Source organism: Erpetoichthys calabaricus, chromosome 15 (assembly GCF_900747795.2).
Source record: "Erpetoichthys calabaricus chromosome 15, fErpCal1.3, whole genome shotgun sequence".
NCBI classification, from domain to species: domain Eukaryota; kingdom Metazoa; phylum Chordata; class Cladistia; order Polypteriformes; family Polypteridae; genus Erpetoichthys; species Erpetoichthys calabaricus.
The window spans coordinates 10,665,505-10,679,128 of NC_041408.2; positions in this window are offsets into that span (position 1 = coordinate 10,665,505).

The window sequence follows — 13,624 nt, forward strand, 5'->3', positions numbered from 1 at the left end:
TGCCAGTGCAGATCCCTGGCCTCAGAGCCACCACTCCGTCTGTAAGATCTCAGTTGGACTTTAATGGCCTTCATAACTCCACTTTATCTGCAGATGAGCAGATTATGAGCCCCACTCCAACTTTTTTTTGAAGGGAACAGCTAACAGTAGTTGACCTTTCCTAATAACCCGACAAGCTACACAAAACCAACACTGCAGCAGACAGGCAACGTGTTTGTGCCTTTTGTTTCATGTTTGATTTAAAACGAGTAAATCCTGACTCTATCAAAGCCTGTTTTTGGGCACAAGAAGACATGCATGACTAATTACTATCTCCACAGGTCAACTAACAGGCATCATTTAGTGTGTTAAATGCCACTCAGACATTTTATAAAACATGCTGCACTGACTTTTTCTTAGGAAAAAAGAAAACACAAAAGTTTGTTGTCACTCTGTAGAGAAGACCCCGGCTCACTCCGTCAGTCCGCACGACTTCTTAATTGTAGAAAAGGTTTGGCCTCATTTGACTTCCTGTATGGTGCTAACCACTCGTTACCCTACTTATTGCATGCATTGCTACAGCGGACTCAGAAAGCATTCAGACCCCTTCACGTTCCACGCGCCTGATTGACTTGTAGGTTTCGTTTGAAATGGAGACGTTTGCCATTTTTGCCCTTCAGTCTAAACTCAATATCCCATAATAACAAGCGAAAACAGGCTGTCAGAAAGGTTGGCAAACTCATTAAAAATGAAGAACTGAAATCTCTCGTTCATGTTACTATTCAGACCCTTTCATATGTCACTCCACATTGTGGTCACATGCAGGCTGTTTGCTTTTGTTCTCTGTGATTGGCTGGAGTCCACCTGTGGAAAACTGAATCGACTGGATGTTGTTTAGAAAGGCACACTCCATGAATGAACGTCCCACAATTCACAGCTCACGTCAGGACAAAAACCAAGCTGTGACTTCCAGGGAACTCTCTGTAGGTGAGACAAAGATCAAGGCAAAGGGATCAAATCATTTCTAAAGCATCAAGTGTATCCTTGGAGCACCGTGGAGCCAGTCATCGAGAAGTGGAAGAAGTTTGGAAACACTAGGACTATTTCTAGAGTTGGCCGTTCAGCCAAACTGTGTAATCGGGCCAGAACGGCTTTGGTCAGGGAGGTGACCGAGAAGCCAATGGTCACTCTAACAGAGTTTTAGAAGTCCTCTGCTGAGACAGAAGAACCTTCCAGAACGAAGGACAACCGTCGTGGCAAAGCAATCGGCGTTTAGGGTAGACTACCTAGATGGTAGCCTGAGAGTCTACTAAATGGTGTTTATGGGACTCTGATAGCATGCGGAAAAGGATTATCTGGTCTGATGAGACACAAATTGAAGTCTCTGGGCATCTATCTATCTATCTATCTATCTATCTATCTATCTATCTATCTATCTATCTATCTATCTATCTATCTATCTATCTATCTATCTATCTATCTATCTATCTATCTATCTATTATATAGAGCCTTCCACATATACAGTATCTATCTCTATTGCAGACTCCATCTGAAGGTCACAAGCCCCCTGGCCCACCAAGTGTGCCCACTCACCACCGTTGTAAACATGGACTCTTCAGTGTGCTCGCCTGAATGTTGTGCGTCATTCGTCTACCACAATGTGCTTGGTGATGAGTGTTTACTTTTAATCATGTTGAATAAAATAAAGGCTTACCTATAGGGAACGCTGGCATTGTTTGGCTACCCCTTTTGTCTGAGATGTCATTTGATTTATTAACTTACATGGATGAATTGCAACTAGTTTACATCTTAATTAGTTATAAATTATGTTAGGGTGAAAATCTATTAGCTTTAATAATGAATTTCTAACTAATGCCAAACCTCCAGACTCCTGCCAGATAATTTATGCTGCAGTGAGATTTAATAATATTAATGAGGACCGAAGAAAGTGAAAAATTTAAACAAATACAAGTTGTGGTGGATAGAGATAAAATGAAAGCATGTGTTTCATGAAGCAACAAGCAAAATGGGGGCCTTCTGCTTGCACACAATCATAATTGTCCTCACAGGTGGCGCAGTGGTAGTGCTGCTGCTTTGCAGTAAGGAGACACTGGAAGATTGTGGGTTCGCTTCCCGGTTCCTCCCTGTGTGGATAGCGCTTTGAGTACTGAGAAAAGCGCTATATAAATGTAACGAATTATTTATTATTAAAGCACCAACATCCTTTGTAAGGTACCCAGAAGTTTAAATGACAATGACATGTCCCCCTGCCAGCACTGCTGAGTACAGTCATGTCAGAGGTACCAGGAGAGCTTTAAAATGTTATTACTCATTACTACAAATAAATAAGTCCTATTTCTAGAGCAGCAATGAAAAGAATGAGTCATTAAGTAACTCATCCGTAGTCCACTGTTTATATCGTAGTCACCCACACAGCCGGGCTTCTCTTTGTGCTCTAAAACTCTCAATGATTTACGCTTAAAATGGATTTTTGTCGATTGCAGGAATACAGAGTTCTCTCTGAAGAGTGCAGACTATTAATGTTATGGCTTTGTTAAGTTACTTTATATTATTGATTTTAACGTAGGTTGGAAAAAAAATGATATTTATAATGTATAATTTTATTTATTATATTCTGTATGCATTTTCAGAGTTAGCCCCACTTCTTTTGGGGCACAGGGGGCTCCAAAAGGGAAACTACAGAAGACACTGCAAATGTTCAAGTGAAAGCAGACCGAGTAGGATCACTAGGAATAGCCGAGTAGAGTAGATTCATACTAGCTGTGTAAGCTGTAAAACGCCCGAGCTCCTAGAAACTATTGAAATGGTCAGAAAAAAAATTGAGATGCAAAGTCGGCGGTTTCATTTTGCAGACGAACTCGCCCCCCTTGTCTATCAGCGGCTAAGCGAGTTTCTCTCTCGTTTGTCTTTCCTCGGTGGTTTCACTTTGGCGGCGGAGTCATTTTCTTTCAGCTTCATGCTGTAGCCACGTACTTCTTTCTTTTTCTTCCGACTCGTGAACTTGGGGCTGCCTTGCCGGCTCTATGAGCTTCATGCTGTAGCCTTGCACTTCTGGGCTGGACAGACAGACAGACAGACACACTTCCACACATAGACGTTGATATATAAGACTAGCCGTTCACGGCGGCTTTGCCCGCATAGTAGTGAAACAGGACAAACTTTAAAAATCAATAAACAAAAAGGAATCACTTGCTAAGCGGTACGATCCAGAGGTAGACCGGCTCCCCACTCCTGATGTCACACTTCACCCTCCCCTCTCTCGGATTATCATGAATACATCGCTCCTGCAAGAGAACTACGATTCTTAGCACAATGACAGAAGTCACAAAATCAACCGGAATGTTCAAGCAAATTCTAGAAGAAAACCCAATTTAAACCCATTAAGTAGTTCTCTTGTTCACTAGCTAAGCGGAGGTAAGGTACATACCCTGAGGTTGGTGTGTGAGTGAGGAGTGTCCTGCCCCTCGGCCTGGAGCCTCTCTCTCTCGGATTCGTGCAAATAAATCGGTACTGCAAGCAAACTATGATACTTAGCGTGATGAGAGGAGTCACATAATCCACCGGAATGTTCAAGCAAATTCTAGAAAAAAGCCCAATTTAAATCCGTTAAGTAGTTCTCTCGTTTGCTAGCTAAGCAGAGGTAAGGTACATACCCCGAGGCTGGCGCGTTAGTAAGGAGTGTCCTGCCCCCTCGGCCTGCAGCCTCTCTCTCTCGGATTCGTGCAAATAAATCGGTACTGCAAGCGAACTACGATACTTAGCGCAATGAGAGACGTCGCAAAATCAACTGGAATGTTCAAGCAAATTCTAGTAAAAACACGATTTAAATCCACTAAGTAATTCTCTTGTTCGCTAGCTAAGCAGAGGTAAGGTACATACCCCAAGGCTGGAGCGTTAGTAAGGAGGGTCCCGGCCCCCTCGGCCTGCAGCCTCTCTCTCTCGGATTTGCACAAATAAATCGGTACCGCAAGCGAACTACGATACTTAGCATGATGAAAGAAGTCGCAAAATCAACCGGAATGTTCAAGCAAATTCTAGAAAAAAACACGATTTAAATCCACTAAGTAATTCTCTCGTTTGCTAGCTAAGCAGAGTTAAGGTACATACCCCGAGGCTGGTGCATTAGTAAAGAGGGTCCTGCCTCTCGACCTGCAGCCTCTCTCTCTCGGATTTGTACAAATAAATCAGTACTGCAAGCAAACTACGATACTTAACATGATGAGAGAAGTCGCAAAATCAACCGGAATGTTCAAGCAAATTCTACAAAAAAACCTGATCTAAACCCATTAAGTAGTTCTCTCGTGAAAAGCACACAGACACACGTTGGATTTTAAATATATATATATATTATAGTGAAGATGTTGTGCAGCGGTGAAGCATAATGTTATCCCAATAGTTCCATTTTTACATTTAAAGCCGTTTCCTCCATGACAGACTTCATTATCTTTATTTCTAAGATTTATTTTTTCTGTTGCGTGTTGATCACTGACCCTGCTTTGTATCTCAATGTGAATTCCAATTTCTACAAATTTAACCTCACATCTCATTGATTTTTTTTTTTTTTTTTATCAGTGATGTGGACCGCCAGGCTTCTGCCATCAATCAATTAGCTTCTTGGTAGCTGAAAGAGTGAGACGGATTGAATGGCCTCCTCTGACGAGTGAACTTGCCGATTGCTCTAATGAAGACTTTAATGTTACAAGTTGTCCTGAAGCTGATGAACAGGAGTTCCTTCTCTCTCTCTGTCTCTGAGTCATGGAGGTAATGAGCTCAAGGCCGGAGCAGAGGATTAGAGCAGCAAAATAAATATGGCTTATTTACGCTGGGGGCATAAGAACATGCAAACAAACGCCAACCCCGGAAAAACAAAACAAAACGGCAAGATGCAGCAGAGAACGTGCAAAGCTGGGAGAGACGTCTCTTTGCCCTGCGGCTGAAATGCATGCACACCCTTTGTGGAGTAAAATAACACTGAGACTTGCCGTTCATTTGAAAGAGAGCGGGATGTAGTAGGTAATAAGACAGTAATAGCAAGAATTGAGCATTTAAATAAAAAACATGTTGGAAGAGCTCATCCCGTTTAATCATTTTGCCCGGTCAGGGAGCGTTACCTAACTTCATTATTTCAGCTTTCCTCATTGTTGACTCTGATTGTTAAACTCTGCCACGCGTAACGCACAATGGGGACAACTTAGGGGCTCTGGTGATTGTAATTCCCCGCTGTTGTTCTAATGCCTTCTCGCTTACTCCCTCTGCAGACCGGATGACTGACAGCTGTAACATCACTGACATCACTTCCGGTGCCCATCCGCCTGGACCCGCCTCTTCCTCCCAGAAGTTCGGCCATTTTGAAATAAGTTCACTTTGGAATTCCTGTCTGAGAAGACATGTTTTGCAATTACTGCTTGTCGTCTTTGTTCAATTAAATTTCAGTTATACGGGGTCGCTGGGTTTATCGTGGTCTGTCTAATCTCTTACAACGGTCTGTTATCCGTATGCGTACGCCGTGAGTAAAGGCAGATGAGATTATTTTGCAGTGTGGCCTGAAGACAGGAGTGAGACATCAATACTTACTGTACTGCCTCAGAGAAGATGAGGTGGATTTTGTTGTGAGTTGTTTCTGTATTAATTGAAGACAGGACACTTGACCAATGAATGAGAGGCAAAGGCGGGACTTCAATTCAAGCAGTCCTTTCCTTGAGGTTTTAGGTTTCCTGTTTTATAAGTGTGGTGATAATATTGGGAGGACCTATTTAATGATATTTTAGCAATAAAAGCATGTGTTTTGCGTATTTTGAGCATACAACTGGATAACAGACAAGTGGATTATGCAGCCCAAGTAACGCAAGATTGTTTTTTTTTCTTTTTTCTCTTGGCCATTTTTCACACTTTTTGTTGTTATACACAACTGGTGACCATTGACTTCTGTTATGTCTTAAACTTCTTTCTCTCTATTCAGCATGAAATCATGAGATTATTTCTTTTTTCTCACCTACCACTATAAAGTACTTGGGGTAAATAACATGTTAAAAAAATAATATTTTTGGGCACAGTATTCCTTTCAAAGTTTGCTACTAACATGCATTCTCAATCCGAGGTTGCGGATAACTCTACCCTGCTTGAAAAAAACTTTCCGGTTACTGATTTTTGTTTTTTGACTGGGATTTCTCGTCTTGCCTTTTGGTTTCCCTGTGGCTTGTGTTTATTTTTTGTTTTGTTGCTGTTTTTGAATTATTACTTTTCATATTTTGTTTTTTTGCCATGGTTTGTATTTATTTTGTTGTTTTGTTGCTGTTTTTTCATTATTACTTTTCATGTTTTATGGAATTTTATTCCCTGTAGCTTGTGTTTATTTGTTGTTTTGTTGCTGTTTTTAAATTATTTTCATATTTTATGTTTTTTTTCCCCGTGGTTTGTATTTATTTTTTTTTGTTTTGATGCCATTTTTTAAATTATTTCTTTTCATATTTTTTTTCCAGTGGTTTGCATTTATTTTTTTTGTTTTGTTAATGTTTTTTAATTATTACTTTGCATATTTTATGTTTTTTTCCCATGGTTTGTATTTATTTTTTTGTTTTGATGCTGTTTTTTTAATTATTACTTTTCATATTTTATGTTTTTTTTCCCCATGGTTTGTATTTATTTTGTTGTTTTGTTGCTGTTTTTTAATTATTACTTTTCATATTTTATGGAAATTTTATTCCCTGTGGCTTGTGTTTATTTGTTGTTTTGTTGCTGTTTTTAAATTATTACTTTTAATACTTTATGTTTTTTTCCCGTGGTTTGTATTTATTTTTTTGTTTTGATGCTGTTTTTTTAATTATTACTTTTCATATTTTTTTTCCCCTTTGGCTTGTATTTATTAATTGTTTTGTTACTGTTTTGTAATTATTACTTCTCATATTTTATGTAAATCCGGTATGCTTATTTTTTTAAATATTCATGTACTGTCCCTTTAAATATTCTTCTATTTCTTTGAACTTTGTGGGTGGAGCCCCAAGAGGCGGGGCCACCCTGCCGTCACAGTTGCTGGATTCTTCCTCCACTTTTATATAAAAATCAGACAGAGGGTCTCAGTAGTGGATCACTGAACTTTGTCTGCATTTCATGAGTATTGTTTGTCTTTCATTTATTTCTGGTTAGGGGAGTCTTTTTGCACTGCTAATTGGATTAATGCCTTTGGATTGTGTACTGGTACTCGATTGCTTTGGATGTCCTTTTTAGGCAAATCCTTTTTGCTTTTTTTGTGCAATTCCTGTTTGGATTTTCTATTCAGGCCAGGGTTTTACAGTTTTTCCCTCCCTTGTCAGACATTTTTAAGCTTTTGTTGTGTTGTACAGCCAGGGCCAGTACCACCATTAAAACGAATTAGGCGTTTTCCTAGGGCAGAGATCATTTGGTGGTAAACCCAGCCGCCCCGGTTAGCTACCGAACAGTCGATTGCCACACTAACAAATTTGGCCTCGGGTGTAAAATAACCTGGCACCGGCACTGTGTACAGCTATGCAGCACGTAACGTCTATTTAGGGAACATCTGACCCCATGTATATCTGTGGTCCAATAATGTTATAATAAAGTTCAGAAATCCCAGTTGGAGAACAGGATGTAGCAGACATAACTGGACATAGGGAACACACCAGCTACTCACACACATCACGTGTATCTCGTGCCTCATGTATACAAAGTGACTGCGCTGCCAGTACTGTGCTGTACTTTCTATCATTGTTTTAATGTGAATTTTCCCTACTTGTAAATACAAAGTTTATGGTATATCGGCGTATTCTTCGATTCATAGGCAGAAGCACCAAATCTTGTGTGTTGTGCGTCGTTGGAGCGTTATCGCTCTGTATTTCGTCAAATCAGGTACACTACAGTATCCCGTACACCTTAGCTAAGTACTGCATATGATATGATGTTTGCACAACATCCCATTTCCCAGAACGTTAAGCGGTTCATATCTGAATTTCAGCCACGGTTGGGATTTGAATGTTGTTTTTATGTGTTTCTTGTTCATGTTTGATTCCTTTGTGTATTATGCTAATATTCTTCGTCCTTTCGCTTTTAATTTATCTATCTTTTTTACGTTCCGTGTGTTTTGCGGGTGGTTTCCCCTTGCCCCTCAAGGACCTGCCCTCCACCCTGTAAAGGCTGACAAATACCCACAGTCCCTTGCGGTTCATTCCAAATGCGCTCATGGTGGTGATTTTCTTTACTGCTGATCATTATTGTGCTTTTCTTTATTTCCTGGAGTTTTGACCCCTGTACGGTGTTTCTTGGATTCGTGTTTTCTGACATAATTTGCCATGGATTGCCTTTGCTTTCCTTTGGCCTCTTATGCCCTTTAGTTTTCTTTGAATATCACAGAGTCTTTTTGAAAATATGTCTTTTATTTTACAAATTATTTGTTGACTTTTTTTGTCACGGTTTTCCCATCTAGTGGATATTTTGAGTGACTTTAGGACTTCTTGTGCATTGCAACTCTCAAGTTCATAACACATTACGTTTTGAACTTTACAAGCCAGTCCCTAATTTTGTGACGGTTGAGGCCTATACCTGCGGATAGCACTTGAGGACTGGCTGCCTATGGGATAGGCTACATACAGATGGGCCAGTGAAGGTTCTGACCTGCTTTGTGGGACTTTCAGGAGGCCTCACATCCTTTTTTGCTATGTTTGATAAATTTCAGTCAGGTTTAAGAACAAATCACAGCACAAAAGCTGCGCTCGTTAAAGTAGTAAATGATTTGCGGGTAAATGCAGACAGAGGCCATTTATCTGTTCTCATCCTCTTAGATCTGAGTGCCGCATTTGACACCATTGATCATAATTTTCTTAGAAATCGCCTTAGTCAATGGGTGGACCTCTCTGGCAGCGTCTTAAATTGGTTTGAATCCTACCTGGCAGGGAGAAATTTCTTTGTTAGTTGTAGTAATTACAACTCAAAGACACATGATATCCTATATGGTGTTCCACAAGGCTCTATCCTGGGTCTGCTTCTCTTCTCAATCTACATGCTTCCGTTAGGTCAGATTATCTCAGGGCACAACGTGAGCTACCACAGCTATGCTGATGACACACAACTGTATTTATCAATAGCGCCTGATGACCCCGATTCTCTTGATTCACTAACACAATGTCTGACTTGTATTTCTGAATGGATAAATAGTAATTTCCATCCATCCATTTTCCAACCCGCTGAATCCGAACACAGGGTCACGGGGGTCTGCTGGAGCCAATCCCAGCCAACACAGGGCACAAGGCAGGAAACAATCCTGGGCAGGGTGCCAACCCACCGCAGATAAATAGTAATTTTCTCAAGCTAAATAAAGAGAAAACTGAAATCTTAGTGATTGGCAATAATGGATACAATTAGGCTATTAGAAATAAACTGGATGCATTAGGATTAAAAGTCAAAATGGAGATAAAAAGCTTAGGGGTAACTGTTGACTGTAATCTGAATTTTAAATCGCGTATTAATCAGATCACTAGGACAGCATTTTTTCACTTAAGAAACATAGCAAAAGTTAGACCTCTTATATCATTAAAAGATGCTGAGAAATTAGTTCACGCGTTTGTTTTCAGTCGACTAGATTACTGTAACACACTCCTCTCAGGACTACCCAAAAAAGACATAAATCGTTTGCAACTAGTGCAGAATGCAGCTGCTAGAATCCTAACCAGGAAAAGAAAATCCGAGCACATTTCTCCAGTTTTGATGTCACTACACTGGTTACCTGTGTCATTCAGGATTGACTTTAAAATTCTGCTTATGGCTTATAAAGCCTTAAATAATCTCACCCCATCTTATATATCGGAATGTCTGACATCTTATATTCCAAATCGCAACCTCAGATCCTCAACTGAGTGTCTCCTTAGAATTCCAACAACAAAACTTAAAAGAAGTGGTGAGGCGGCCTTCTGCTGTTATGCACCTAAAATCTGGAATAGCCTGCCAATAGGAATTCGCCAGGCTAATACAGTGGAGCACTTCAAAAAACTGCTGAAAACACATTACTGTAACATGGCCTTCTCATAACTTGACTGTAATTCATGGTGGCTCTAAAATCTGTACTAACCCCTACTCTCTCTTCTGTTTCCTTTTCCGGTGTCCTTTTGGTGGTGTCTTGCGCCACCACCATCTACCCAAAGCACCTTGATGTTCCAACAGTGATGGATTAAAAGCCAGAAGTCTGCATGACCATCATCATCAAGTCCTTCCGTGAGAACCCTAACTACAAAGAGGACTATTTCATTTATGTGAGGTAGAATGCCCAGAGGGGACTGGGTGGTCTCGTGGCCTGGAACCCCTACAGATTTTATTTTTTTCTCCAGCCGTCTGGAGTTTTTTTTTGTTTTTTCTGTCCTCCCTGGCCATCGGACCTTACTTTTTCTATGTTAAGTAATGTTGTCTTATTTTAATTTCTTATTTTGTCTTTTATTTTTCTTTTCTTTATTATGTAAAGCACTTTGAGCTACTTTTTGTATGAAAATGTGCTATATAAATAAATGTTGTTGTTTGTGACTCCTTCTCTTAACAGAATGATCTGACCAACAAATAAAAAACAATTTCTACAAGACTCAAGGTTGACTTAATTTTCCACAAATATTACTCTGCTCTAAGGAAGAGACGACCACCACATATTGCTTTGCCCAGCTATTATAAATTTGAAGACATTTCTAATGAACGTTCTTAAGCAGACACTTTTGTCTCAAGCATTTCTGATCCTGCTGAAGAGTGTTTGGGAAACTGAAAATCAGATTACCATAAGTCATGATAATATTGATTTCCTTTTGGCTCAATATCAACCCATTGTACAGTTTTTAAAGGGATGATACATCAAGCAAGGGTGGATTACAGCTAAAGACCCTTGGGAAAAGCGGAGGTGCGTCAGGCAGCAGTGCCCACCAGGTGAATATCTGTGCTTCTGTTTAGTCTTTTCCATTTTCTTTCTTTTCTCAATGTCCTTGGTCAGCTTTGTTACTTGGTGGACTTCTCAAGTGGAAGTGCATTTAATAAGAATAAATCAATTTGAAAAATCGCATCAAACCCCAATCTGGCAAAGCACAATTGCACTGGACCACTTAAGAGGAGCCAGTCAGCCATACCTGAGATTTATTGGGGATGTGAAAGGAAAACTGGAGCACCCAGAGACAGAAATGCAAAATCTACAAGCAGACCAGAACTGGCTTTGAACCCAGTGTGCTACCCAAAGCAAAGAGTCCATAATTTGTGAATACTAAAATTACAGTCCCGTTATGCTGCAAAGTGCAAAGGTGGGGGGTCTGAAGACTGGCAGCTTAATAACGGTGGAGACCCTTGCAAATGATGTGTACGGTTAGCTTATCAGTTCCTGCACTGGTGTCTGTAATCTTTGTATATTTACTTAGCGTGGGGGTACTGGAGGTTGACGACTGCTTGCTTTTTTGTGTACTGTAGGTGCAACTGTTGTCTACTGCTGCCCCATAGCTCCAGGACCCTCAGTCTAAATCGGTGTCTCTTTGGGCTATCCACATTCTCCCCTTCTCTGCATCCCACATCCCAAAAACAGGAGAGTTAGGCTAACTACCTAAAAGTAAACGTATCACAGCACCGGCCCTTTCCTGTCAAATCTGAAGATCAAAATTAGAAGAGGAAAGAAACCCAAAATGCAGGCATTTCACACTTTATCAACTAGGAGTGATGGACGTCTGTGGGGGTTCTCATTCTCCCCCTGCTTATCTATCAGCACCATCATCACAAGGTCAGCTTTCTGCCGCTCAGTAGTAAACACTGACGGGATTCTGTGGGTTGATGTTGTCTGTTTTTATTCATGAGAGATGCACTCCCTGGGTGGCATATAGAAGCCTATCACATTGTGGACACCATCTTGATTGTTTTTTAAAGTCGTAAAACATCTGATGAGGGACCACATGAGAGGTTGGGCATCAAACTAAAAGAAGTGGCAGTTCAGGGGGTGGAGTGTAGATGAGTGCAGAATTGGCTCAGACACAGGAAGCAGAGGGTGATGGTGTGAAGAACCTGATCAGAACTGAGTGAAGTTGGGAGTGGTTACCAGCAGGGGGCAATGCTGGGGCCGCTGCTATTTTTAATATGCATAACTGATTTGGATAGGAATATAAATAACAAGCTGGTTAAGTTTGCAGATGATACCACACTGGGTGGATTGGCAGGTAAACTTGAATCTGTTTTATCATCATGGGGGACTTGGACAGCAGACAGGCTCGGGCAGATTTGTGGACGATGAAATTAAATGGAAGTAAATGTAAAGTGTTACACCTAGGAAGTAAAAATGTGAGGTTTGAATACACAATGGGTGGCCGGAAAATCGAGAGTCCACCTTATGAGAAGGATTTAGGAGTCGTAGTGGACTTTTCATGATAAACTTCCAGGCAGTATTCAGAAGCCATTAAGAAGGCTAACAGAATATCAGGTTATATAGCGCCTTGATGTGTGGAGCACAAGTCACAGGAGGTTCTTTTCAAGCTTTATAACACACTGGCAAGGCCTCATCTGGGGCCTCATGTATAAGGCTGTGCGTAGAACTCACACTATAACATGCGTAAGCACAAAAGCGGGAATGTGCGTACGCACAGAAAAATCCAGATGCAGGAATCTGTGCGCACGCAAACTTTCACGTTCTTCCACTACATAAATCCCGATCAGCGTGAAAAGTAACGCACGTGCACGCGCCTTCTGTCCCGCCCCAACTCCTCCCAGAATTACGCCTCTTTGAATATGCAAATCGATATAAATAGCCTTCTGTGAAAAGACAATGGGAAAAGCACAGGAGAAATATAAGAATTTCAGCGAATACCAAGTGGAGGCAAAGGAAATACGTACTATTTATTGGTTTAAACAGTGGTATAATCTAAAAAAGGAAGTTGATCGAGTGACATAGTGTCGGAGAAACTTGAAAGCTCAAGTTCACAAAGTCGCACAGTGCCCGAAATAAAGAAGAAGTCACATATCAAAGTCGGCGTGAAAAGGCGAGTCGTAGCCCACCGTCTGAGTGTCATATGAAAGCTTATTAGGGTACAGACAAAAACAATAGGTACACAGTGTGAAAAAAGCACGAAATGTCAACTTTAATCTCAAAATTTCCACTTTAATCACGTAGTTTATTTTGTCAGTAAAGTAGAACATCATAAGCTTCATCTTAAAATCGTTTATTTTACTAATTTCTCAAGTAGCACGTTAAATGCTTTGTTCTGTGTTTCATCTTCTATGTGCGCTATGTGTGTGAATCACTACGTGCTTCCATTCTTTCTCTTTCTCAGACAGGACACAGAATCCATTGCATTCGTGATATTACAGCTCTCTGAATAATTAAAATACTGAGATGTATACGTGATATCTTTTTCATGATGATAGGAATGAAAGCATGTTATTAAACATGGGAACACAGTGGCGCAGTGATTGTTCATAACTCACGCAAGAGGCTTGCTACGCCATGCGCGACCTTCGATGAAATAATTTATTACAGAAGTACTGTCTCTTTCAAACATACTAACCTCCAATTCCTGTCCTTACTTTTCTTTCTCCAAATACCCAATCGCCACACAATCAAGCCATCTGTAAGCTTGGAACGCCGAGTCTTCAAAACTTTTAAGGAACATTGAAATA